Source organism: Halichoerus grypus, chromosome 5, assembly GCF_964656455.1.
Source record: "Halichoerus grypus chromosome 5, mHalGry1.hap1.1, whole genome shotgun sequence".
In the NCBI taxonomy this organism is placed as follows: Eukaryota; Metazoa; Chordata; class Mammalia; order Carnivora; family Phocidae; genus Halichoerus; species Halichoerus grypus.
Genome location: NC_135716.1, coordinates 8,669,076 through 8,694,014, shown reverse-complemented (window position 1 = coordinate 8,694,014; position 24,939 = coordinate 8,669,076). Strand labels below are relative to the sequence as shown.

Genomic DNA, 24,939 nt, shown 5'->3' with positions numbered 1-24,939 from the left:
GCCCCTCGCACCGTCTCCGGCGCACTGCTCTAAGAGTCAGGCGGCAAGGATCCCGGACGGGCGGAACAGCGAGGGGCCTGGGCTCCAGAGGCACAGAGCCCGCCTCCTCCACTCACTGACAGCTCGCCTCTGCGGCTGAGTTCCGTAACCACTCCGTGCCTCCATCACTGGTGAAACAAGGAGAAGGACGGAAGCTCCCAGGGTGCCTGCGGGGGTTAAATGTGTCGACGCTTGGGGCTCTTAGAAGAGCACGTGACCCACAGCAGACCTTTGCAAGTGCTGGCAGACACTCTGCCAGCCCCGCTAACCCCAAGGTTCAGGTGATTGCTCAGAAGGCAGTCCCGGAAGTGGGATCATAAGGTAGACCCCCTGGCAGAATGGCCAGGAAAGTGCCTTTGAAAGTCCCAGCAGCACTCAGAAGCACAAAAGTCTTTAGCTCTCATTGGTTAGCCCAAGAACAAGGGCTTGGAGGACCTCGAAGGTAAGACCCCACCAGAATCCCCACTACCAGCATTCCCGCCAAGTCTCCGTCCTCAGCCTTCTGCTGCAAAGAACCCCTTGTGCCCAGTCACCCCTGTGGCTCCAGGTACCCCCGGAGAAAAGGCATTCTCCCCCACCCGGCAGGCGGCCTGGCCCACACCAGGGAAGCTTAAGCTCCAGCCCCTGGCTGCACCCCACTTAACTAGGGCTTGTGTTTCTTTTTTGTTTTTTAAGGTTTTATTTATTTATTTGACACAGAGAGAGAGAGAGTGCGCACAAGCAGGGGGAATGGCAGGCAGAGGGAGAGGGAGAAGCAGGCTTCCCCCAGAGCAGGGAACCCGATGCGGGGACTTGATCCCAGGACCCTGAGATCATGACCTGAGCCGTAGGCAGACGCTTAACCAACGGAGCCACCCAGGTGCCCCTAGGGCTTGTCTTTCATTTTAAATCCCTAACTTGTATCATTATTTCTTAAAGAGGCCTCCCCAAACTCAGAACTGCATCTGTGCTACCGCTGATCAGTTAATTTGTCTGTTTCTCCCACTGAATCACTACTATCTCGAGGACAGAGCTCTTGTCTCACTGTGTTTCATCCCCGGTCCTCGGCACAGTGCCGGGCACCCAGGAGTATCTGCTGCCTGAATGAATGAACGAATGGATGAGAAGGAAGGAAGGAATACCACGGCCTGAACTGGAACCTCTCTGCTAATTCCACTCACTCCATGTGGATTCCCTCCTTAAAACCACCCAGGACGAGCTCACCTTTTTGCACCTGCCAGCCCTTCAGCTCCTCGAAGCTGGCCCCCAGGTCTCCTCTCTTCCAGAGCAACGGTCCCTGTGCCCACAACCGTTGCTCTTTCCTTTAAGGTGATCAGCAACAGAAATTTCACCCGCATCTCACTGCTGCCCGTTTCCATATCTTTGACCACCAAGACCACTTCTTATCTACTCAGAGCCCTTGGCCTCCAGTTCGCCTCTGGGCCAGCTGATAACAGTTTGAGTTCTGAGGGAGAGTGCCCACGTGCGTTGACTCCTGAGGCCTTAAAAGATCCACTGGAGCAGGCAGGCCTGGCTTTCCAGGGTGAAGGCCACAGTCCCTCGGGGAGGGTAATGAGTTCCCCATCCATCCTCTGATCAGCAGCCCAGGCTCCTCGTCTTCACTGTGCGCTCCCTCCTCTGGGTAGTGTGACTGGATTCTAGCCACGGCTCCTCCGAGCGCCCCTCCTGGACCAGCACGCCACATTGTGCTCCCCACCCCACCCCACCTCACCCAGTCCCCGCCTGGCACTCTCCACCCCACCCACCCTGCCGCTGTGTATTTCGGTTCCTGCTTATCGTCCATCTCTTCCCCTTCCTCGCCCCCGGCCAGCACGTGAGCTCCCTGGGTCTCTGGCTGCCCAGGACAGTGCCTGGCACAGAGAAAGAGCTCAGAAATAGTTGTTGATGCACGAACGGAACTAGCATTTATCAAGTTCGCCTCCTACAAATGCTCTGCTGGGAGCCAGGGATACAAATGTGTTCTCGGTTAAGGCCTCTGGGAAGCAGAGGCTCAGGGGGAATACCCCACGGCAAGAGAGGAAATGCCCTCTCCCCAGAGAGGCCCACTTCTGCATTCACGCCCTCAACCTGACCGAGGGCTTTGCAAGCACAGGGTGATGGCCAGGCACCGCCCCTCCCCCCAGGACAACGCTCGCGCGCGCACGCAGTGGCCCACGGTCGCACCTTCCTGCACCTGTGCGTCTCTGCACACCCTGTGTGATGGGCTTCGGGACCCCATCAGAGATGCAGGCCACAAACACGTGCCGGGAGTGAAGGACGTGGGCGTCCACCGACATGCCGTCGCCTTCCTGCTGCTAGGAGCCGCAGTGGCCGTGGGTCCATGGGGACAAACACTTCCCTCCCCTTTCGCTCGGGTTTTCTTCTGGGGTAGCGGTGTCTCCGCGGGCCACTGGATCCAACGCTGGCAGATGAGGGACAGGCACTCACTGTAAGCTTACCACATCTGCTAGTTGTACAACTTTGCAGAAGCTAATTACTTTTTTGGAGTCTCGTTTCCTCGTCTGTACTCGGGCCGCTGGGTTGTTATGAGCAGTAACAGTGAGGGAAGGATCTGAAACAGGGCCTGACCCACGGTTTAATAAATGCGGTGGTCTGGGGTATTGGCAGTGGGACTGGGTCAGCATCATTAAGACAGATGTGGATTTCAAGAATGTTGAGGCCAGCATCACCAGTGTGCGCTCACGGTGGTTTTAATATATATGTAGGCTGATTTAGAAATGATCTAGATGATGTGCCTATATGTATACTCACACATGTATATGATGGGTATGCATGTATATGCGGCTATGTATACACGGGTCTACAAATACGGAGGTGCGCGTGCGCACGCGCATGGGTATATACTCACACACGTGTGCATGCACACACACTCACACTCCCTACTTCCCAGCTCTGTCTGCTCAGAGGGCCTAGAGGCAACGTATCTCAGTAGCAACGGACATACCTCATGACCAAAAGGTATTTCTAGATACCACTCTCCATGGAAAGGAGCCAGGGCCCCTTGACAAATGGCTGATTCCATCATTAACCAAGTGATAAAGCCAACATCACAGTAGTGGGACAGACCAGCACCGGCCTTCCAATTATGAGGCACCGAGAACACCACATGAATTCTGCAGGATGCCCAGCAAAAGCATGAAATCTAAATGTAATCATGCGGGAGCATCAGACAAACACCAGCTGAGAGACGCTCTGAAAAATAATTGGCTTAAACATGTCAAAAACATGAATGTCACAAAATACAAGACTAAGGAAGTTTTTCAACAAGGCCACGTGCCAAATGGATTTTCTTTTGCTGGGAAGGATTTCACTGGGGGCCCTTGGTGAAATCAGAATAAGGTCTGAGGATCAGGTAACAGTAGTAAACCAATGCTAAGTTTCTGACTTGGTTCTACTGTCGTTATAAGAATCTTCAGATTTCAGAAAAAAAAGAGAGAGGAAAGGATAGAATGGATATAGGGTAAAATGTCAACACTTAAGGAATCCGAGTGAAGGGTATCCAGGAATTTTTTGGCTCTTCTTGCAACTTATCTGTAAATTTGCAATTATATCAAAATTGAGCAATTGAAAAAAAAAATGTAATTGAAAAGCATACTCTGGGTTCATGTACTGAGAAAAAGTGAATATAGTGCTTAGCACAATAATTTGAAGCTATTATAACGATAATTATTATTACCAGAATCGTGCATGTGGCACATAACAAGCTTGAAATGGATGGACGATATCATCGCTGTTAATATCACCCTCATCACCACCACTGTTGTCCCTGATACGCTCGGTACTATATACTAAAAATCAATACCTTTTCTTATCGTTACTTCTAATTACTTCATATCTGCATTAAGCTCCATTGTTTGAAGGTCCACTATGGAAACACCTGTTTCGAGTGCTTCCAGCACTCACCAGCAATGTTGAAGAGCTTAAAAACCAACCAAGAGAAGAGAGGCAGGGCCCATTTCAGATCTAGATGTACAGATACATATCAATTCAATCCTTTTCCATCATCTGAATCTCTGCTTTGTTCTTGCTAGTTCTTGTGCAACCAAAGGCCGAGAAAGCCCAGCTCCTAAAGACACAACGTGGGGCCTTTGCCTATAGGCCTCCTGGCCACCTAGAGTTTCTTCTCTGTTGCCTCTTGGGACCCACCCATAAATGCTGTGCAGCTCAGTGACTGGCCCTCTTATTCTACACTGCACTTTGCCTTATTCAACAAGTAGAACCTCCTATTATGCCCCCAGTCCTGACCCATCCAAGATGGCGGGACTATTGCCAAGTCCAAGCTTCTCCCCATGGGTCTGCTATATAGAACTGGTTGTGCTCAGCCCGATTCTGAGATGGGATAAGGTCCCAATCATCATTACTCTGTTTAACACATTCTTTGAAAGTAAACCCACGGTTATCTTTTGTCTCCGTCATTCCTCATTCTTCCAAGACTCACGAACACCGTATCTTTAGCTCACTTTCTTCCTCTCCCTGTTTCTTATCTCTCTTGCCCCATCTTGAGCCCATGGGGAACACTATGGCCATTGCTTCGTTCCCTTTACAGGAGGCCCTATACTGTATCTGATCTTCCCATGACCATGGAAAGGCTCATATTTGTATCAACCTATTTGCATATATAAAACTGATATAACTCAAGGTCCAAGTGGCTTAGTTTTTACATGGACTCATATACAGTGGCCATAGTTTGGCTGCCCAAAGAAATTTTAGAAGTAATTCCATTTTTATGGATAGGTAGGTAGATAAATAGATCGATGTCCTCACCAATAATCATATAGAACAGCCACACACACACGTACATGGACCAACCTTCCTTCTTCCACAATGGTGGCAATTGCATCCAAACTGAGTGAGACACTCAGGGCGAAGAGAGGCATTCCAGGGTGACCACAGGTTTCCCCAAGCCAGCTTTCCTCACTGATGGAAACTTCCTCAATGTGCACTGTCCAAAATGGTAGCCATAAGTCACATACGGCTATTGAGCACTTGAAACGTGGTGAGCGTGACTGAGGGTTGAATTTTTAATTGTGATTAATTTCAATGAATTAAAATTTAAATAGCCACACATGGAGTGGCTACATGTGGGCAGCTTAGCTCTAGACCAGGGGCTGGCAGACTCTTTCCATGAAGGACCGGACTGTAAATATTTGTGGCTTCCAGGCCACACAGCCCCTGTCACCACTGTTGTTGCGGTGTGACGCATAGCTGAAGGAAAGAGTGTGGCTGGGTACCAACAGAAGCTTGTTTATAAAAAATGACTGGGCCAGTTTTGTCCTGTGGGTCAGAGTTGAGTGCTAACCCTCATTCCAGGACAGTGTCATTCCAGACCTTCTTTGGGGTGGCCCGCACTGGTCATACGAGGCTGTTCCTAATCCAGTTTCTACCTACTTGTTTAATGAGAACACAGAAGGCTTTCCTTTTAAGAAAATGAGGTTGTTTGATATTCTAATGACCCTGCATTTTTCCCTGAGGTAGAAAGTGTTCCCTCTTAATGGCATATCCCTGGGAGAGCAGGCCAAATTACAAAGAGACCAAGACATAGGGGGACATCTCTCCCCCGCTACTCAAGTTAATCTATGGAAGAAACCAGAAAAGGCAACACCTCTCACTCGTGCTGGCGGAGAGGGTAGTCATTTACCTCAGGGGGCTGAGGGACTGTCCATCTCAGGTCCTCAGAGGAAACTGTCCTGGCCACAAAGCTCAAAGTGTTTGCTCACCACAGGTCCTGGCGATGATTATTACTTCTATTGGTATTTCCAGGTCAGAAAGTTTGATTCTGAAAATGGTCCCAGCTGGAAGGGAAGAGGAGAAAAGTTCAAGTCAGTTTTGATCTTTAGTTCATCCACTGTCTTTTGAAGATGACTCAAGACAATTCAAAGGCATTCGCCCATCGCTCCACCAACTCACCCAATGATTTATACATCAAGTATTTTTTTTAAATAGACACCTATCCTGTTGCATGCACACAGCCAAGTACCAGAGACAGAAAGGTGAGGAGACCATAGTTCATACCCTCAAGAAGCTCAGCCTGGTGGAGAAAACAGACAAATAAATAACTCAGGGCAATGTGATACGAGGATGTGAGTGATATTTGGGAGAGCTAAGGGAGAAATGACTAATTCAGTATGAGAAGAGCAGGTGGGTTTTTAGTTGCTCCTCACTCGAGTGAAATGCTGTGTGACAAAAAGAAAAAAACTGGAGGAATGTGTCTCTGAGGAAGAGGATAGGGAAAAATGCAAATAGTGAACAATAGTGAACATGTGAGATCAGGGTTGGGATGCACCACCAGGCTGAGGCCAGGTGGGAGAAGGCTTTGGAAGGCCCCACCTGAGAGAAAGAACAGAGACCCCTGGTTGAGCTCTTACTGTGTCTCAAGCACTGAGAGATGGACAGACCACACGTTTTCTCACGAAATCCCTGAGGTGGTCTCAATGACTATCCCATTTTATGGATGGGCAGCTGGGGTTTGGAGAGCTCCTGTGAACAACCCTGACCAGGATGACAAAGGCAGTTAAGTGGTAGAGAACAGCCCCCAACGGGACGCCCCCATTCTGTCCAGTTCCACAGTCCTCATCTTAGCCCCTGGGACAGGTTCATAGAGTAACGGCCCCCATTTGCTCAGGCCACCTTGTACACATCCTCCTTAGCAGTGTGTCTTTGCTCCCTGTCCCCACATGAATTGAGGTCCACTTCTCCACCCTCTGAATCTGAACTTGGCCATGTAACTTGCTTTGGCCAATGAGCCAATAACAAAAGACACAAATAAAAGCTTCAACAGTGCTTATGTCCAGAATATCCCCGTTTTTCGCTGCTAGGAATCATTCTGCAGCCACATTACCCCAGCTGAGCTGGTCCCCTGGTGCACAGACCACACCACTGAGTCCCAGCCACACTGCCCAGACACAAGAAATGTCCAGTCAACCCACAGAATCAGGAGAAATAACAAATGTTCGTTGTTTTAGGCACGAAGGCTTGGAGCTGTTTGTTATGCAGAGAAAGCTCACTGATACAACCACCAAGTAATCGTTACACACACAGCAATGGTGATAAAACACAATAAACTCACAACTTGGAGAGAAAGATCAGCCCCGAGTTGGTGATTCTGTGAGATGTGGAGGGCCAGGACTAAGGCAGGGCGGCTGTGGGATGGAGGAGAGATGGAAGATTCAAGAGCTATTTTAGATGCAAAGTCAACAGGATTTAGTTACAGACCGACCCAAGATTTGTCTAAAGGCGCCTGGTGTTGACAATAAATAGATTCTATTTGGAGCTCGCTGAGGGAGTGGGATGTTTCCACGGAAGACACACAACGTGGCCTGAGCCAGAGCAGTCAGGGCTCAGTGTCACAGAAAAGGCAAGCTCCCGGAATGAAACTTTCTTTTCAGCCCCTGATATTTGACAGAAGAATGAAGACGGGGCGCTCACAGCCCCAGCCTCCGACCTGCCCCTGCCACCTCCCCTGAGGCCAACCCCTGCTTGTAGCAGCCCCCAGAAGGACCTTTGTAAACTGTAACCCAGACCTTCCTCCCTCCCAACCCCAGCTCACACCGTCCCCTTTCCCTGGGCACTGCCTACTCACCCGTTAGATTTCACTATCAATGGCCCTTCCCAGGGACATCTTTGCTGACCGCCCAGACGGGGCCAGGCACTGTCACTACCCAGGAGTCCTTGCACTCCCAGAGAGCATGTGTCACTAGCCTGATAACCCCACGGGAGCACGAGCGTGCCTGTCCCACACACGCACTCTGCCACCACCACCCACACACCACTGGCCACGTGGGAGAAAGTCGGTTCCTATTTCCTGAATGAGAGAATGAACAAAACAATTCGTTCACGTGTCACGCGCCCAAGATGTTTTCTTTCGCCTACTCCCTTGCACACGCCAAGCCGAATTAGCCACCTCACCTTCGGCTGCCCATGGCTTCCTGTGCTTATCTTCAGTCCTTTGCACTGGATTCCCAACCCCGACTGGCATGCTGGCGACTATGGGATTTCATAAGCTAGAACCGTTCCCCAGGTGTCACGCACCTTCCAGGCCCTAGGTGTCTCGGCTCCTAACACAGCGCTGGGATGCTAAATGCACAGAAAACGTAATTATCCCACTCTATTATCTGCTCATCCCAGGGGGCAGCCTAATGATCTACTGAGACTCTCCTTGCCTTTTGCTTTTTTATTTTATTTTATTTTATTTATTTATTTGAGAGAGAGAGAGAAATAGCAAGAGAGAGCACAAGCAGGGAGGAGAGGGAGAAGCAGACTCCCCATTGAGCAGGGAGCCTGACCCCAGGACCCTGAGATCGTGACCTGAGCCGAAGGCAAATGCTTAACCGACTGAGACACCCAGGTGCCCCTGCCTTTTGCTTTTTAACACGCACCCTGAAAACTTCTTCTGGAATGCCATACCGTGGCTCTCTTCCCGTGCCTTGCCATCCTTCATCTCCCGAGACCCCACCTGTTTCCCTCCCTTCCTTCCCCGGCCGTTCGCCCCTTCATTTCTATCCGTATAACCAGCAGCCACCAGGTACCAGCCCAGGCCGTCAGCAGCCAACCGCTGGGCTTAAACCCAGAGACTCGGAAGCAAGAAACATTTCCACCAACTCTATCTGCGGCACAGGAGATTGGGAGCCCATAAATCATTCCTTCTTCGCCCCTACTAAAACATCCCCATCGGCAGGCTCCCCGCACCATCATGCACTAGAACATGACAAATCTCCTGAGAGATTCTGTTCTCTGATTTTGGTTCTTTGGGGAGCGGAGCAGAGGACTAGACGCGAAATTCCACATCACTCCCAGAGGAGTGCTGCCAGATTGCTTAGAAATCCTAGCCTCTCCCTCCTCCACTAGAGAGGTGATCATCTGGATCATTGTGAACACTGGGCCCCGCTGAATAATAGTGCTGCCCTTTCAATATACAGACGTCTTTTCTCAGAGGCCTGTGGTCATGTCCTATCCCAAAACAGGGTGCCCAGCGGCTGGCTGTGCCGACCAGGAGAGGCTGCTCAAGCCAGGCTGTGTGACTGCGAACGGTCTTGCTCTGAATCTTAGTTTGCGCCTTGCTAAAACAGACGCCGTTCCTGCTTCTACTACTTTGCAAGGCCGTACTGAAAAACAAGTGGGTAAAAACCAACATGAAAGCACTTTAAAAACAAAAATTGTAAAGTGAAACTAGTAGTAGGAATTGGGGCAGATATCACTTTAAAGGGCTGGCTGGCGCTTTCCCAAACTAAGCCCTTTGTTCTCAAAAGCTCTGCTAATCTTCACAGTGATGTGACCTCAGCTGTTATGTGTATCATTTTGCAGATGAGTAAGTAGAGGCTTGAAGAGGGTAAGCAACTTACTCAAGGTCATGGCCAAGATCGGAGCCTGAATGATAAACCAATTCCTCCCCGGTGGAGCGAGGTGCACTTCACAGCGGCGCTCACTGAGCCTCTCTCTGGTGCGCCCTGCGGGCTCCACGCCCTGCCCTGGCGGGGACAACAGCACACTCTCCGCTCTTGGCACACAAGCCAGCGGCCGCACCACCCTGCACTGGGGGGAGGGGGAGACGGTCAGCACACAGGTGGGTAGTTTCTTAATCTGAATTCCTGTCCAGAACACAATGACCGCGGAGAGTGAGATCAGCACGGAGACTGTCTGGCAGATCTGTCTGCAGAGGGGACAGGTGACCCAGACGTAGGAGGTGCAGGGGCAGATCAGGAGCCAGCGGTGAGATGACCCAGAAACACCTGGAGTAGGAGCTGGGATGCCCGGAGCAGGGCTGCTGGCCAGGCTCGGTGAGGGGAGCAGGGCGCAGGGCAGGGGAGCCCCAGGGGTGCAGGGGCTGACTCGAGGGTGGAGGGGCTGAGCGGCCCCTTCCCGGTGCTGCCGCACCTCCACCCCCCACCCGGCCTGGAGGACTGATATGAAAAGCACCAACTGGGGCAGGAAGCACATGTGCTTGCTGGCAGGAAAGCTGTCCTCCCATGCGGACCCGCCCCCTCGGAAAGGGCTTCACCCAGGGACAGCCCTCGGCCTGAGTGGATTTCTGGATTCGGAGGCTAGGTGCTTCTCCAGGGCAGAGGTTATCACTACCAACGGTGGATGGATGAGTGTGGACGAGGAGGCCAGCACCGGGTGCATGACTTCATGCAATCTTTGCAGCAGTCCTCTGGGGGGCGGGGGTGTGCAGGCTGACTCCCATTTTACAGATGTGCAAACTGCGGCTCTGAAAGAGTCAGGTCCTCTGCCCAAGGCCACAGGGCAGGAAACGGGCCAAGGTGCGGTTCAAAGCCAGGGCTGCCTCCTCCAGGTACACAGGCCCTTCTCCTCCCCTTCTAGCCTGGCTGGGCTCTAGAAGGTCATCAGTCCGTGTCCCCCTCGCCCCCCCCCCACAGATCCCTAGTTGGGGGCGGTGCAGTTTACTGGTTTGCACCTCTGCTCTGCGCTCCCAGCTCTCTCCAAGCAGCTTCAACTTCGGGTTCCCAGCGCCAAGCACAGTCAGCTCTCAAAGCCCAGAGAAATGAAGACGTGGGTGCTACTCGCATGGGGGGCAGACGCGCCAACACGGCTGGTGATTACTCCCACGTGCACCAGCCGCCGCCAGCCTCCACCTTCTGGGGTTCCTCCAGCGTGGGTCTGTCTGAACCTCTCCTACGTGCAGCAAGGGATACCTCGGCCACACCTCATTACTGAAAGAATGCAGGCCGTGCAGCACTCCCAAACCACAGCTTTGCCGTTTTTCCTCTTACACCCCCTTCCTCTGAGCACGTGATGGGGAGGGGCCCTGGTTCTGTCTCGGGTCCCATGGGCACTGGCCCTGTCCACCCTCACCGCCGCTGCCACCAGGTCCCACCGTCTTCCAGCTGGAAGACCGTCTGTTCTCTGGGGCTCTCCCCCGTCCTCTCCTATTTTATTTCATGCAACTCCTGGCCAGGAGGCCAGGCAGTGCTACCCCAGAGACAAGTGGAGAGACTGAGGCTCGGACATGGAAGTCACTTGCCCCAGTCCCACAGTTGCCCCAGAGCCTGTGTTCTCCTGGCCCTGGCTGCCCCCTCGGCCCCCAGGCCTTCCCTGCCGAGGACACTGAACTTGCCCTCGGAGCAGGGGGACGCTGGGGGCTGCACCGCCTCCTAGGGGCTGCCCAGAACCGCGCTCCGATCTGGGAGGAACTGGGAGCCACAACGCATGGGTTTGTTTGCCAGGCAAGCAGGGCCTAATTCAGGAGGCCTGACCACGGACTTTTGAACAAGATTTTGTGGATGAGAGGGCAGAAGGAAGCTTGTGCTGATCAGGAAAACCTTGAGCCAGAGGACAGGGCTGGCATCACACAAAGTCTGTCTGTGCTGAATGTGACCAGAGCGCCACCAAGAACCATCCTATTTATAGCCCTTTGAAATACGGCTGGGGAAGGAGGGGGGGCTTTGTTCTTTTGGCCTCTTACCTGATTCTCAGGAACAAAGGGAAGGGAGGTGGGAGGGAGGTTGGTGACAGGCTGTTGGTATGGGCAGTGAGGGCAGACACACTGGGCCCGGGAACCTTCTGGCCCATGGGCCTTCGAGAGCGAGCCATGGTGGTGTGGGAGGGGGCATAACAGCCCCCAACTCGACCCAACCTGGGGGACCTTAGGTCAAATGGCCAATGCCAATGAACTTCGGTTTTTCCAACTGTCAAAATACTGATAATAAGAATGACCACAGAGCCCTGTTTAGAAGGTTAAAAGGAGTCCAAAACGTCCAGTACATGGTATTTCCTGGGCAGAAACTCAGGAAGGGTAAAAGGGCAGACAGCCACCAGAATTCATAAAACCCAGCACAGACTTGCTCAGAGGGAGGTCTACAGGAGCCCGTGGGCGCGGGTGGTCTGGGAGATGGGGGTGTAAGCACCACGCCAACAACCTGGTGCAGGGGGTCAGGCGGGAGACCCGGCCGCTGGGGTCCCTGGCTGCGGGCCTGGGGAGGGCGTGGGAGGCTCGCTCTCTAGGACACCCTGAGCTTCCCAAGTCGGGCGGAAACCCAGCCATGAAGGCAGGACTTGGCAGCTCGAAACTGTGGGCTGGCTTCCAGCCCTGGCTCTGACCGCTAACAGGCTGAGGAACTGCATAGGTCGGGCCTCTGAGCCATCTGCTTAGCTGTAAGACAGAGGGCAGGGAATATCCAAAATGTCTCGTCTTAGGTGTGCTCACCTGCCTCTATGGTCCAGTGGCCACACCACAGCCCAGGCCACTCTCTCAGCCTTAAATTCAGATAGCCTGGGAGAGTTGCATCCTACTACCTCCTCCAGGCAGTCCTCCATGGTTGGAAGCTCTGTGTGAGGAAGAGCTTCTTTATCCACAGAGGTGTCCAGGACAAAAGGCCACTGTGTGGGGCACAGATCTCGCAATCAAGAGGACAGAATAACCACCACATGGGAGAGTGGAAGTGAGGAGCCAATTCGTGGGAGACTGAGCAAAGGGTTTCTAAACTTGAATGATGATGATGATGATGATGATGATGATGATCAGAGCACACACTCAGCAAGCCCTTAGGGTGGGCACTCTGCAGGGCACTGTTCTAAACCCTTTCCAAGTACCAGCTCAACTCCTTTAGTGCTCATTTTAGTACCCCGTGGGAGGTAGATAAGGAAATGGGGGCACAGAAAGGTAAAGCAACTCACTCAAGGTCACACAGCTAAGAAGTGGCAGAGCCAGTATTTTTTATTGGGCCAACCAATGAATGACTTAGTAGATGAATAATTGAAATCTTGGACTAGGGGAAGGTTGAACAAGGGCACTGCTAAGCCTCTTTGCAAACGCTCGGATTCTACAATTCTTTCTTGTTTCATGCTCTGCAAATGCATGAACTCTGTCATTCGTTATCATTCAATCTACTCACACACCCCTCCCCCCCAACCTCCCTCCGGTAATGGTCACAGCTTAGGACACCAGGGCTCCTGCTCAGAGAAAAGAGAAACCTCCTTTACTTCATCCCAAGGGCAGATTCCCAATGAGGCAGGCATACTCCGATATCCAAAACTGTTGTTTGGCATGGCAGATCTAGGCATCGGCTTAATTTTTCTAATCCTAGAGTTCGCAGATCGGTTTTGCTCAGTTCCGTTTACTCCCGGTCACAGGTAGAGACGGAAAAATAACAGCAGACCTTCTGTTGGAACCAATTCTTCAAGCCACTCCGAGAAAAGCGTGTTTTTCATTTGAAATTTCTCGTAGGCAGTGGTGCACGATCTCACGGGCTTCTCAACTCCCCCTTTGGTTTAATTTCCTTTTTTGCCGAAAGACTGAGGTTTGAAATTTCAGATTTTGCTTTAGGAACAACCAGGAATACCCCCCACAAGGACATTCTTGTTTGTGGTAGCTCCTATGTTTCCCAAGCAACCGTCTTTCTTCATCAGACTCTCCACCAGGTGGTAGGATTAACAGTGTTTTCAAGGAAGAACAGCAAGCAGACCTTTCTCTCCATTGTGACGATGTTATTAAAAGGGAATTTTCCAATGTTGCAAGAGCAACTTTTACTAATCATTTTACTCAGAGCAGGCCCTGGGAGTTGGGTGGGTTTACACGCCTGGTGACAAACTGACTAAGCCTTTCTGCTCACAGTCCTGTCTCTGCGGCTGGCTCCCAGCCCTTCCTCAATCCCCAGGCACCGTGGGGCTCTCTGAATTCAATGTATGACAACAACCCCAAAGATGAGTGCTTGTAATCAGCCAACACAGGGACCCGGCGCAGAGATTTAAACTCCCACCAGACTGCCAAGGTTAGCTAAATAAATCCATCCAACCAGCACCAAATGGGGAATCCGGGAAGAGGTCTGGAGCCCCACCCGCGGGCTGGGCTTGGGGACAGATACTCAGTGTGATGTGTTCTCTACCTGCACCTCTTAGGGAGGCTGTCCCACCCTTCCCAGTCCCCCCATGTAGAGGTATGGGATGATCCCGGGAATTACACAGCATGGTGCCTGAGATTTGGGGCTTTGGGCAGAAAGGAGGCAGTTAGGGATTCCGGCTCTGCCACTTTCTAGCTATGTGACTTGGGGCAAGTGGCTTCACTTCTTTGAGCCTCAATTTCCACATTTGTAAAATGGGATTAGGGAAAAATGTACGAGCAGTGATTTTATAGGGCTATTATGGAGACCAGGAAAGTAATATTAAAGGAAGGGTCAAGCCTGCTGATGGAAAGAGCACACCCTGGCCCAGCCCCACGTGGAGATGCTGACGGTAGACCCCGGCCACAGGCAACCCAAGACAGCCATCACGGAGGCTCCACAGTTCAACTCTTGCGGTTTTCTAGAAACTCCATCAACTGAAAGGATATTCTTTGAAAGCCTCAAGGACAGAATGCACACAATCTCTTTGCTCTGTTCATCAGTTTACCCTGCAAAAGACTTACAAGCAAGAGTCCCAGTTCTCAGGCTCTGCTGGTTGTTTCTCTCCCCTTCTCTCATAAATCCTGTTTATGCCTTTGTTCCTTGCCTTTGACCCCATGTCCTCGCTGACTTCCTCCCCTTGACAAGAGTATTTACATGCAAAATAAGTACATGGTTGGGAAATCCCCTAACTGAATGTCCAAGGTATTTGTTGACAGGTTCTTCCTGGGGCTTCCACTCTGTGATCTGCCTCCCTGGACCTCACCAGCAGAACCTGCCCTGGGCCTCTCCCCCAGGCCTCCCCCGGTGATGGAGCGCTCACTCTGGCTTCCTAAAGCCCAAGCTGGTCCTCCACCAAGTCGGCTTCTGGTTCTCTGGGCCGACTTTACAGGAACAGTAAGCACTCGCCATGGCTGCTATCTGATGTTATGTGGTCTTGTGCTGTCCTGTGCTGTGTTGTATTATGATGATAAAGGCTGGGCTCCTTAAGTTGACTCTAAGATCTACTTAGGAAACCAAGACTTCGATTATGTTCCTTTGCCACTATTCTCAGACTCAGCCACGCAGATCGGGGGAGCCTAGGGTGAGGTGGAGAGAGCAAGGCCCCCAGGGGCGAGGATGAAGGGAGGTGGCCCCATCAGGGTCAGAGGCCTGGATCTGCCTTTTCCCAAGCACAGGCCCTTGAGTGGACCAGGTCATCCGACTCATCTGGACAGTTCAGGTGGGAAGGTGGGGGCTGTGAGGGGTAAGTTGAGGAAGATGTGTGCTGGGGTAGCCAGGCTGTTGGAGGCATGGGCTTATGACTCCCCACTCTGCACAGAGGAAATTTGGGGCACATGGAAGGAAGATCTGCGTGCAAGAGACCGTGTGACCTTGGGTCAGCCACTTCCTCTGCAACATGGGGAGGACCCTCATCCTAGCCCAGCACCTAGACGAGCTGGAACGGAGTTCAAACAGGGTCAGGGCTGCAGATGCCAAGGGCTGTGAACGCAGAGCTCGGGGCTTTCAGGAGGGCTTTGAGCTCTCAGACCGAGGGCGGCTCTCTGAGGCTATCACACTAAAGACAGGGAGTGGGGACACAGCCCATCGTTACTGGGCCAAGCGATTCGGGAGGTTTATTTTGGGCTCCAGTCTAGCCTTCCAAGGAAAGAGGTTTTCTTTTCTTCTTTCCTTTTCTTTTCTTTCCGCTGAGCCTTTTATTTCTGAAAAGGTAAATGCCCAATTAGATGGATTTTCATCTTTCATGTGGAGTTGTTTTAGGCTCTTTGAGCATGAAACAATATTTTGGAGTCATTCCACCCTCTCAGTTAGAGAAGAAGCTGGGTCTGCTTTGGTTGTGGTTTTTCTTTCTTTTTTTTTTTTGGTTGGGTTTTTCTCAACAGCCCTCTGCTAAGTAAATATTCATGAAGAGAATTTTTAGCCACTATGGTCTGTTAGTCCATAAATCCACTCAAATGGATTTTTTTTTTTTTTAATGTAGCAAAATCTATCACAGTGATATCTATTTGGGTTTGAAGTTTTTGAAGATAGCTGGTGAAATCCAAAGAAACGATTTTCTTTGCATACCCACATGTGGACCTACCAAAAGTCATCTGAAACCCCCTTTTTAATTCTGCCAGTAATTTGGAATGAATGTTCTTTCCTTCTCAACTTCTCTGAATTACTGAGATTTTTAACTTGCATTTTATATTCTCTTAAGGGCTCCAGAATCAGACTTGGTTAGATAACTTTTACATACTTTAGAGGAGGAAGAAAAAATACACACACATAGGGTCAGGAGAAATGGTCCAAACATCCCCAGATATTTTTGGAAGGAAAAAACTTTTAAGACAAAAATATTCAAACAGTATTATCTGAATATGGAAGAGACCAGAAGGACAAGAGGGAGCACAACCCGCCACCCCCCCACACACACACACTCACAACCTTGGCCCTCTCGGGAACAAAAGCTAACATCTGTTCAGTGACTCGTTCATTTTTCACATCAACTGTACGGAGTATCATCCCCATGACAAAAGAGGAAACTGAGACCCAGGAAAGGTAAGTGACGTGATCACTGAGCAATAAGTGATAAGTCTCAGACCCCGAAACCTTAATACTGAGGCTACTCTGCTTCTCAAAGACGGTACTGAAATTGTAAATGTCTTTTTTATTTTTTAAAGATTTTTTTATTTATTTGAGGGAGGGGATGGGGGAAGGGTGGGGGGGGGAGAGAAACAGACGCCCTCCTGAGCAGGGAGCCGGATGATCCCCGGATCCTGGGATCATGACCTGAGCTGAAGGCAGATGCTTAACCGACTGAGCCACCCAGGTGCCCTGAAAACATAAAGGTCTTAATAATAACATCTTACTCTTGATTCTTGCATCTTACTAGGGGAACAGAGCACAGAGGTTAAAACTTGGGCTCCCACCAGCGGTATGGCCCCGAGGAAGGGAGTTCCCTTCCTGCCTCCAGCTCTGTCCTTTGTGGATCCTGTGACCACCCACGCCCCTGGCTGCTGTAGAATCAAAGGAGATGACAGGTGAGTGCAGGATCAGCCTCCAGTCCTGTCCAGTCCCCGAGAAGCTCCAACAAGGAACTCCCTGGCCTCTGGCTGCTGGGTGAGCTCAGCTCTTGGTGGCACAAGGATTGTGAAAAGCAGGCAGGACAGAGCAAGGTGGCAGCCTTATCCTCCTGGCTCTTCCCCTCCAGGCTGAGGAGAGAGGCTTTCTTCAGAGGCTTCGATCAGCTCCTATTGCCACAGTCCTGGTCCCGCTCACCCATCCCTCCATCTGCCCCTTGGGGGGTTGGGTAGGGGACGGTGGGGGGTGGTAACTGGGCTCAGGTCCTGCTACATCCCTTGCTGACTTCCCTAAATACCGCTCCCAGCTCTGGAGACATTCCCTTTATTAAACTCTGCTCCATTTGTGAGTGTATGTTTCCTACCGGAACCCGGGACGAGTCAATGTTTAAAATACTTGCCACTGTTCTGGGCATACCCTAAATGCTTAATAAAAATTCGAAGCTACTGTATTTATTACAATAAGGCAGGTCCCTGGCCTCATCCTGTGGACCCCTCCCAACTCTCCCGGCAAGGGTGGGAATTATACAGTGCCATCTACGGACTGAGCAAACGGGAGACTCTTCAGAGGTTCAGGGACGTACCCAGGGTCCTCAGCCAGGAGCAGGTGGAGTATCAGGACCAGGAGCTAGGAGTTCAGAGTCCTAGGCCAGTGGTTGCCCTGTCTGGATCCACCTGACTCAGTAGGAAATACCCTGACCCCAGTGTCCTGTCCCTAACACTCATCCCAGTGTGAACCACGACAGACCGAGTCTCCTCCGGGTGCCTTCAACCCTGACACAGATCACACCCGTTGCTAAGCCAGCCAGGCCACACAGGAGGGGCTCAGGGTACACAGCACCCTCACTTGTGCACTCCCCTCTGCCCCCAGATACCCCTGCTCCTGGCAATTCCCTGTGTCATGCCCTAGGGATAAAGAAACTGTCAGCTTTATGCAATCCACAGAAATGAGAAGAGCAAGCTGCTACTCTAACCCAGTCATTCGGCCTTGCTCCTTCCAGTGGGGGTTACTAACAAACCATTAAACATTAACTCCAGCCCTGTACGTCAAGTGTTTCTCCACGAGCTTTCCAGAACGTTCCGCCTTCCGTCAACTCTTCTATTTCCCACATGCTCTGTTCGGATACCATGCCTCCAGCATTCAGCACTTTCCCTGCTAACCCTCCTGCACAGGCTCTTAGCTGGGATATGAGGAGGCCCCTCCTGGGGCACTCTCCCGTGCATGAATTTTAATCCTCACCGTGCATCCGGAGATAATCACCCACCTGCACTTGAACCCTAGCCCCTGAGCTACAGGGCTTGCCTGAGCTCACCCAGCTGGACACAGTCCTGTGCCTGAAAACCTGGGCACTGTCCCCACACACACTGCCTGCCATGCCTTTAACCCCGTCTCCCCAGGCAGCCATTTAAATCTGAGATCAAGTATAAGGACAAGGATTAAAGCTAAAGCACCGAATTTTATTTTTCTTAAAGCGAAAGCAAAGCAGCTAATCTCTATCTTACATACCATCACTGCAATGCCCATAACCCTTGGAAGATCATAATTCGGGGACCTGCACTCTGGCTGAGCAGCAATGATAAATCCCACCAAAGTAAACCAGAGATCGGCACCTACTACAGGAACGGGGCCATATCGTTGAGCCCCTAAAATCCCAGTTCCCTCACCCCTGCAGAACCACGCAGAACAGACAGACCAACACCCAGTCTGTTATTTTATTTTACTTTAATTTTTCTTGGCAGGGTGCACACCACTTTGATTAGACATCAGTTCAAAGCATTCAAGAAAATAACTTTACTTTCCCGCAGTCTGATTCTCCTAGGTATTTAGGCTTTGTCTCCTCAGTGAATCCTTCCGTGGGTCCCACAAGGCGCAGGAACCCGTTCCCTTCTCTGTCCCAGCTGTCAGCACACGCACGTGTCCACCCTGTACAAACACCTGCGAAATGCTCTTCATGCCCCGGGCGCCCCCCCCCACCACACGGTGACCTCTGAGGGGCAGGCCAGAGGTGGGGGGAAGGCAGAAGGATCCATCACATGTTCTTCCAACCCTATATTTTCAGCATCTTGCATGGTGACCAGAACATAATAAGTTCCTAATAAATGTTGGTTCAACTGAAATCAAAACAATGCAACCAACAAGACCCAAGAAACAATAAAACCCCAGGGTTCCCAAGGAATGCCAGTTTCCAATGAGGAAACTTAAATATGCAGAAAAGAATATGGGTGTGGGGAAGGGGAAACAGAGAGGTCTCACCTACTTGGGAGTTTAGGAGACCTGCGAGCGTTCTAGGTCAGCTCTGTCACCCAGCGTCCCATGATTTCCCCTCTGGGCCTCCGTATTGTTTTCATTAATATGAAAGATTGAATGAAATTATTTCTATGAACATTCTCAGCTCTTGGAGTGGGAAGCAAATTGGTCCTGGTGAAGTCACCAAGGTTCTTACTGGCCACACACATCATTGGGGATCCCCACAAATGTTACCGGCTCTGCCAACTTTCAGACCCCAGAGTCTGAAACTTCTGGGCCATCTCTCAAGGTCCAGTGCTGAGAATTGCTGGCGAGTGACTTCACCAAATGGGCATGGGCTCTGCGCGTCTGGAGAACTCTCTGTGAGTAAGTAAGGGAAGGGAGGCATCCCTGCATGGATGGCCCTATTGTCTGCGATGCCAGGAATATCTGGAAGGTTCTAAGGATGGAGCTGGAGCATAAGCAAGTAGGGTGCAGGCTGTCTTCCTGAAGAAAGGCTTTAAAGGCCCCAAAGCTATGTCAGCAGAACTCCAAGCCTCTCATTTTGCAGAGAGTGAAACTGAGACCAGAGCCTGGAACAGTGTGGGTGCCAAGTTACAAAGCAAATTGAGCACTAGCCCTAGGACTAGAACGGGTTTCCTCTGGGGCCCAAGGTTGGGCTCGTGTGCCCAAATTAGAGGAGAGAGCCCTCAGATCCTTGGGTCTACATGTGCTCCACAACTGAACAAAGTGCCTGTGAACCTTATTCTAGAATTTTCTGTGACCGGGCCAGCAGCTCTTCCACTGGCCAGTGGCGTTCATCCTTAGTGCATATAGGATTTACTAGGAAGCAGGATAAGCAGATGACTGGTGGATTTTTTTTTTTTTTTTTTTTTACTTTACTTTGGTTGCTTTTCATGGTGTGGGAGGGAGCCTAGGGAGAGGGTTAAGGTTTAAATCCCATAAGGCAAAAAGCCCTGTTCAAATATAACTCCTCTGAGTCAGCAGCCTGCCACAAAGCAAGGGACTCAAGCAAGGTGAACTGACCCAGCGATTCAAAGAGGCCCCTTCCTGGGGGATGGGAGACTGCTGAGAGCTTGCCTCCAGGAGATATCCTGGCTTGGGGGGCTGCTTGGTGCAGAGGGGCGACAGAGACCCACCTGGCACAAAGCCACACACACCCCTGAGGCTCCAGGACCTGCAAGGATCCCTCACTACCAGGCCCACAGATGGATCCACCCCACCATACCTCGGGGACAAAGGCTCCAGACAGCCAATTCTATGGAGGTTCCCAACTTTAGCGGCGTGCTGGTAAACCCAGCTGAGGGAATGCCCAGTCTGTGCCTCCAGGTGGGAACACGGCCCTCCGGTCAGCAAGAAGGCTGCTCAGAAGTCAGCTTCCGCAGCTGAGGCAGAGCCTGGAGGAGCAGAATCCACGCCCCCTAGAGAGCCCTCTGCCCTCACTTCTGGCAACATTTCCCGTTTCCATTCTCAGGGCAGTGTTCAAGAGGCGCCCTGTGGCCTGCCAACCCAGTGAGGTGAGGGGAAGACCCTGCTTCTGCCCAGGCCCTCGCCTTGTCGCACGGGTAAAGCCTGGACAGCAAATGCGGGACCAGCAGAACGCAGGGGCAGCACATTTCCAGGCTTGTAGGGTTGTCCAAAGATGGAGGAAGGAGCTCCCTACTCATTGTTATTTATTTATTCAGCAAAATTAAATTTTTTGTAAGATGAGATTCCTTTTCCCAGACTTGAAGTCAAAGGTCGCATGAATATGTACATATGTTGTGAACGTGTGAACATGTATATCCCTCCGTGCACACACATTCACACAATTATATGTAACACTCTGTGCCACACATCTGTAAGGTAATAGTAATGACCCCATTTTACAGATATGGAAACTGAGATTCAGAGAGTTCAAGTCTCACGCCTGAACATCAGAGAGGGAGACGGTGGAAGACCGGGAGCTGGGCGAGGGCGGGGAAGGCTGGAATGGTGAACTCTGGACGGTCTTTTCAGCCAACCACGGGATTTCTGAAAATGGCCAGGCCATGGTATTTGGGGCAGGAAGGGGAGGTGCAAGGAGGGACCTGGAGGGAGCCCAGGCACCCTGCCTCTGGCGCCCCTTCCCCACCTCGGAGCCAAGCGGCAGTTTCCAAAGCAGCCGGAAGGGGGCACTGCACCTTGCCTTTTGCGAAAGTCCCGGGTGCCCTTACGCAGCTCCTGGGCAAGAACACCAGGCGGCTCCGCCCTCCGCTTCTAAGAACAGCCCAGCTTTGAACCTGGCACGTAGTAGGTGCTCAAGGCACGTCTAGAAGCCTAAAGGGCTTGATTCGTTGGATGAACGTGAATTCCGTAGTAGAAATAAGGAGAACAAGGAGAGAAGGGGACGTCAGGCCCCTGCCAACGCATTTCCATCTACAGGCCTTTGCAAACAGCCTTTCCCTACTGTGTGTCAGGCGCTGTGGCGAAAACTCTTGGACAACCTCATTCCCTGCTAACCTCGTTCTCCCCGCATTCCCCCCGTCCCAACACACACACTCGGCCTCCAGCAGGGGTGCGCGCTCGCTGTCTCCCTGGGGGCCCATCTCGGCCCAAATCCGCGGGGCGAAGGGGCCCGCGAGGAGGGTGAGCCAGAAGACGCGAGGAGTCCCTGGAGGTGGGCACGCGAAAGCCAGGGGGATGCCTGACGCGGCCCCGCGGCAAAGGGGTCACTGCCCTCAGGGACGGGGCCGTCTCCAGCTGCGGGACACGCAGAGCCCGCGAGACGCAGTGACCCGCCCAGCCCCCACCACCCGTGCACTTCTGGGCGCGCACGTGTCCACCCGCCGAGCGCCCCCACCAAGCCCCGCGAGTGGCAGGCGCTGGCCAGGACCTTGGGGCGGCAGGCTGGAGGGACTCCGGGCGCCAGCCGCCGAGCAGAACCCAGACTCTGCAGACGCCCTTCCCCAGAGACGGGGCCTCGGGGCAAGGAGAAGGCAGACCCGGCGCAGCCTCAACCCCCATCTCAAGTTCAGCCGCGCTTCCTCCCGCAAGGTCACGCTCAAACACACGCTCGGCGAAAGGAGGAGCCCAAAGTTGCGCCACGGTCCCGATCCCGAATCTAGCCATAGCCCCATCCGGGCGCTCTGCCCCAGTACCGCGGCTGCCAGCCCCCGCGCTCTCCCGAGGAGCGGCCTCTGCCCCGCGCAGGTCACACACCCGAGAAACACAGACAAGTTGCTAACTTTTGTCAGATTATGTCGCTGCAGCTGCGGCGCCTAACGGGGTTGGGGCGGACTCAAGAGTTTCGAGTTGCCTCCCCTGCGCCCACCCAATCGCTCCCTGCCCACCACGCCACGTCCAGCTACCGCGCCAACTTCTCCACCATCTCCGGAGCAACGTGGGCCGGCGGCGTCCCCGGGGGCAATGGCCACCTCCCGGATGTGCTCCTGCTCGCAGCGGATTTGGAGGCTCGATCGCAACCCCGTCCCGCCGCCGCGGGACCGGATCACCGGCAGCCTCCGCGCGCCCCCGCGCCCCTCGCTCCACTCGGAAGCGCCAGAGCCAGCCGCCCAGAGGGGACTCATCCCACCCGCGGCCCCGCTGGCCGCTTCGCCCTCTGGCGGCCCCGACCCAGGAGACTGTAGCCTGGCGCCGGTGCAGTGTCACTGGGGCCACCCAGGGACCGCTGCTCCGGACCTGGCGCAGGCTCCCCGCCGAGGTCCCAGCAGCTCTTCTAATAACGGCTGAAGATCCCGGAGCTCCAGCCTCCTCCTGGACCTCCTCCCTCTCCCAAAGACCCCGGTGACGCTGTGGCTGGGGAAGGGGTCTCCCTACGTGTGTCTTCCTCCGGGCGCCTGGGGTCTTCAGTCCCCACCTCCAGTGTGACATCCTCCTAGACCTCTCCCGACCACTTCTGTTCCCGGCTCCGGGCACTCACCCCTCCACTCGGAGAACACACTCGAAACTGCCCGAGCCCCAACTCCGGCGGACGCAGCCCCCCGCGCACCCCGGCAGCGTTGGGCTCGGCGCGCTCGCTCACCGCAGCTGGAGACACGCTGGAGTTTCCGCGGCTTTGGGGATGAGGGGCTCCGAGGAGAATAAAGGGGGGGGTGTCCCGAACACTCGCCCCCTTCCCAGCTCACATCGCTCCGTCCTCCTCTCCCTCCTCCTCTTCCTCTTCGTCCTCCTCTTCCTCCTCCCTCTGGTCTTTGTCTTTGCAAAGTGTCGAAACTGTCTGGCATAGTGGAGCTCCGCCGGCGGAGGCTGGAGCCGGGGAGGCGGGGAGGCGGGGTGAGGATGGGAGCGGTCTCGGGAACACCTTCCCCCGGGTGTAACGGGAGGGGCGGGCGGGCGGCCGGGGAGGGGCCGCTTCCCTGGCCGGCCGGGGCCGGGAGCGGGGCGCGCCGGAGCGGGGCGGGCGCCTCGGCGGCGCGTGGCCCTCCCCTTCCTCCGCCCAGCGCCCGCCCCCCGGGCCCGCGCTCCCCCCGCGCGCCCTCCGCCAGCTCTCGGCTCGGCTTTCCGCTCGCTCAGGGCTTCCTGCGAGCTCCGGAGCCACGTGGACCGCAGCCGGCTAGCGGAGGCCAGACTGGGGAGACGCCGGAGGCGGCGCGGGGACCGGATCGCCGCCCGGAGAGGGCTCTGCGGGGACAGCTCCGCCACACTCCGCGCCGAGGCCGCCGCCCACAGGCTGGCGAGACCAGGGAAGAACCTCCGGGGAACCCGGGCGGTCAGCCCCCGGGAGGAGATGGACGTGGCGGTGCCCCGAAGAGCCCGAGATGGGCGCGCACCGTAGCAAGAAGGGGCCGATCCCCTGCTGGCGACCGGGCAAAGCCGCCGACTTCCTCTAAGGGCGCGGGACTAGAGGTGGGATTCGGGGAGGGGGAGGGGAGGAGCGCGGCGGGGCTGGGGCGCTGGTAAGGCCCGAGCCCGGGGCCCAGTCCCGAGCCGCAGAGCGGCCCCCGCGGCGCGGCCCCCGCCCTGGCTCGCCTGCCCGCCACCGCTTTTTCCTCCCGGATGCGGAGGCTGCACCGCGGTCCAGAGCAGGGCGAGCGCCAGGCCTGGGGACTCCAGGCAGGGGCCGGGCCCGGGGCGGCCGGGGGCTGGGGCTTCTGGGACCGGACCCCGTTTCGGGCTCAGGTTTGGGGGGGAGGGTTTGCCCTTTCTCCTTTAGAGGGAAGTGGGGGCATTGGAGACATCTTGCTCAATGGCAGAAGGCCAGTCTTAGAGACTAAATGCTGGACACAAGGTTTAAGAGGCATTAAAAAAAAATGTGACTACAGCTTTTATCCCCTTACAGGGATTGTACCTCTTTTGCAACTTTTCTGAGCAATGCTAAGAGGAAAGAGGCACAGTGTGTTCTGGAGGGCACTTAATTCTTCCAGCTTCCATTGCTTTCCTTGGAGAGGTCAGCCGTTTGCGGCGGAAGGGGGATAGCTCCCTAGCACATCATTCATCAGAGGGACACTGTAGTGTGTACTTCAGACCAGGGCCAGCTGAATGGGACTTCCAGCTTCCGATCCTGCCTTACCCTCATTGGATGTGTGATCTTAGACTAGTTTAGGTAGCCCTGTGCCCCAGTTTCCTCTTCTGTGAAAATGGGCCTAATAATGTCTATCCCATAGGTTGTTGTAATAATCAAGTGAATTCATACATGCTGAACCCTTAAAACTATGCCAATCATGTAGTAAGCGCCCAGTGAAAATTAGTTGTTTTGATGGTGGGCCTCCAACCTGGGCCCCCACCCCTGGCGGAGAGGTGGCCTGCCCCAGGGAATGGGTGAAGGCTGGTCCAGGAG

General features: G+C 53.6%; 1 protein-coding gene across 8 annotated transcripts in view; it reads right to left on the bottom strand.

The window, feature by feature from the left end:
- The window catches only part of ST3GAL1 (ST3 beta-galactoside alpha-2,3-sialyltransferase 1), a 93,926-nt gene extending 70,442 nt beyond the window's left edge, over positions 1–23,484 (bottom strand). For 2 of the 8 annotated variants that reach the window (XM_036091170.2, XM_036091169.2), the window contains exons 1-2: positions 23,185–23,484; positions 5,678–5,831 (exon numbers count right to left, since the gene is read on the bottom strand). The gene's annotated coding sequence lies outside the window, so the exon portion shown is untranslated. Of the gene's footprint in view, positions 1–1,242; positions 1,675–5,677; positions 5,832–7,105; positions 7,179–7,618; positions 7,740–23,082 lie in introns of those variants that run through there. The other 6 variants (XM_078071982.1, XM_078071986.1, XM_078071980.1 and 3 more) reach the window with 5 other exon arrangements.
- Between the last annotated feature and the right edge of the window lie 1,455 nt (positions 23,485–24,939).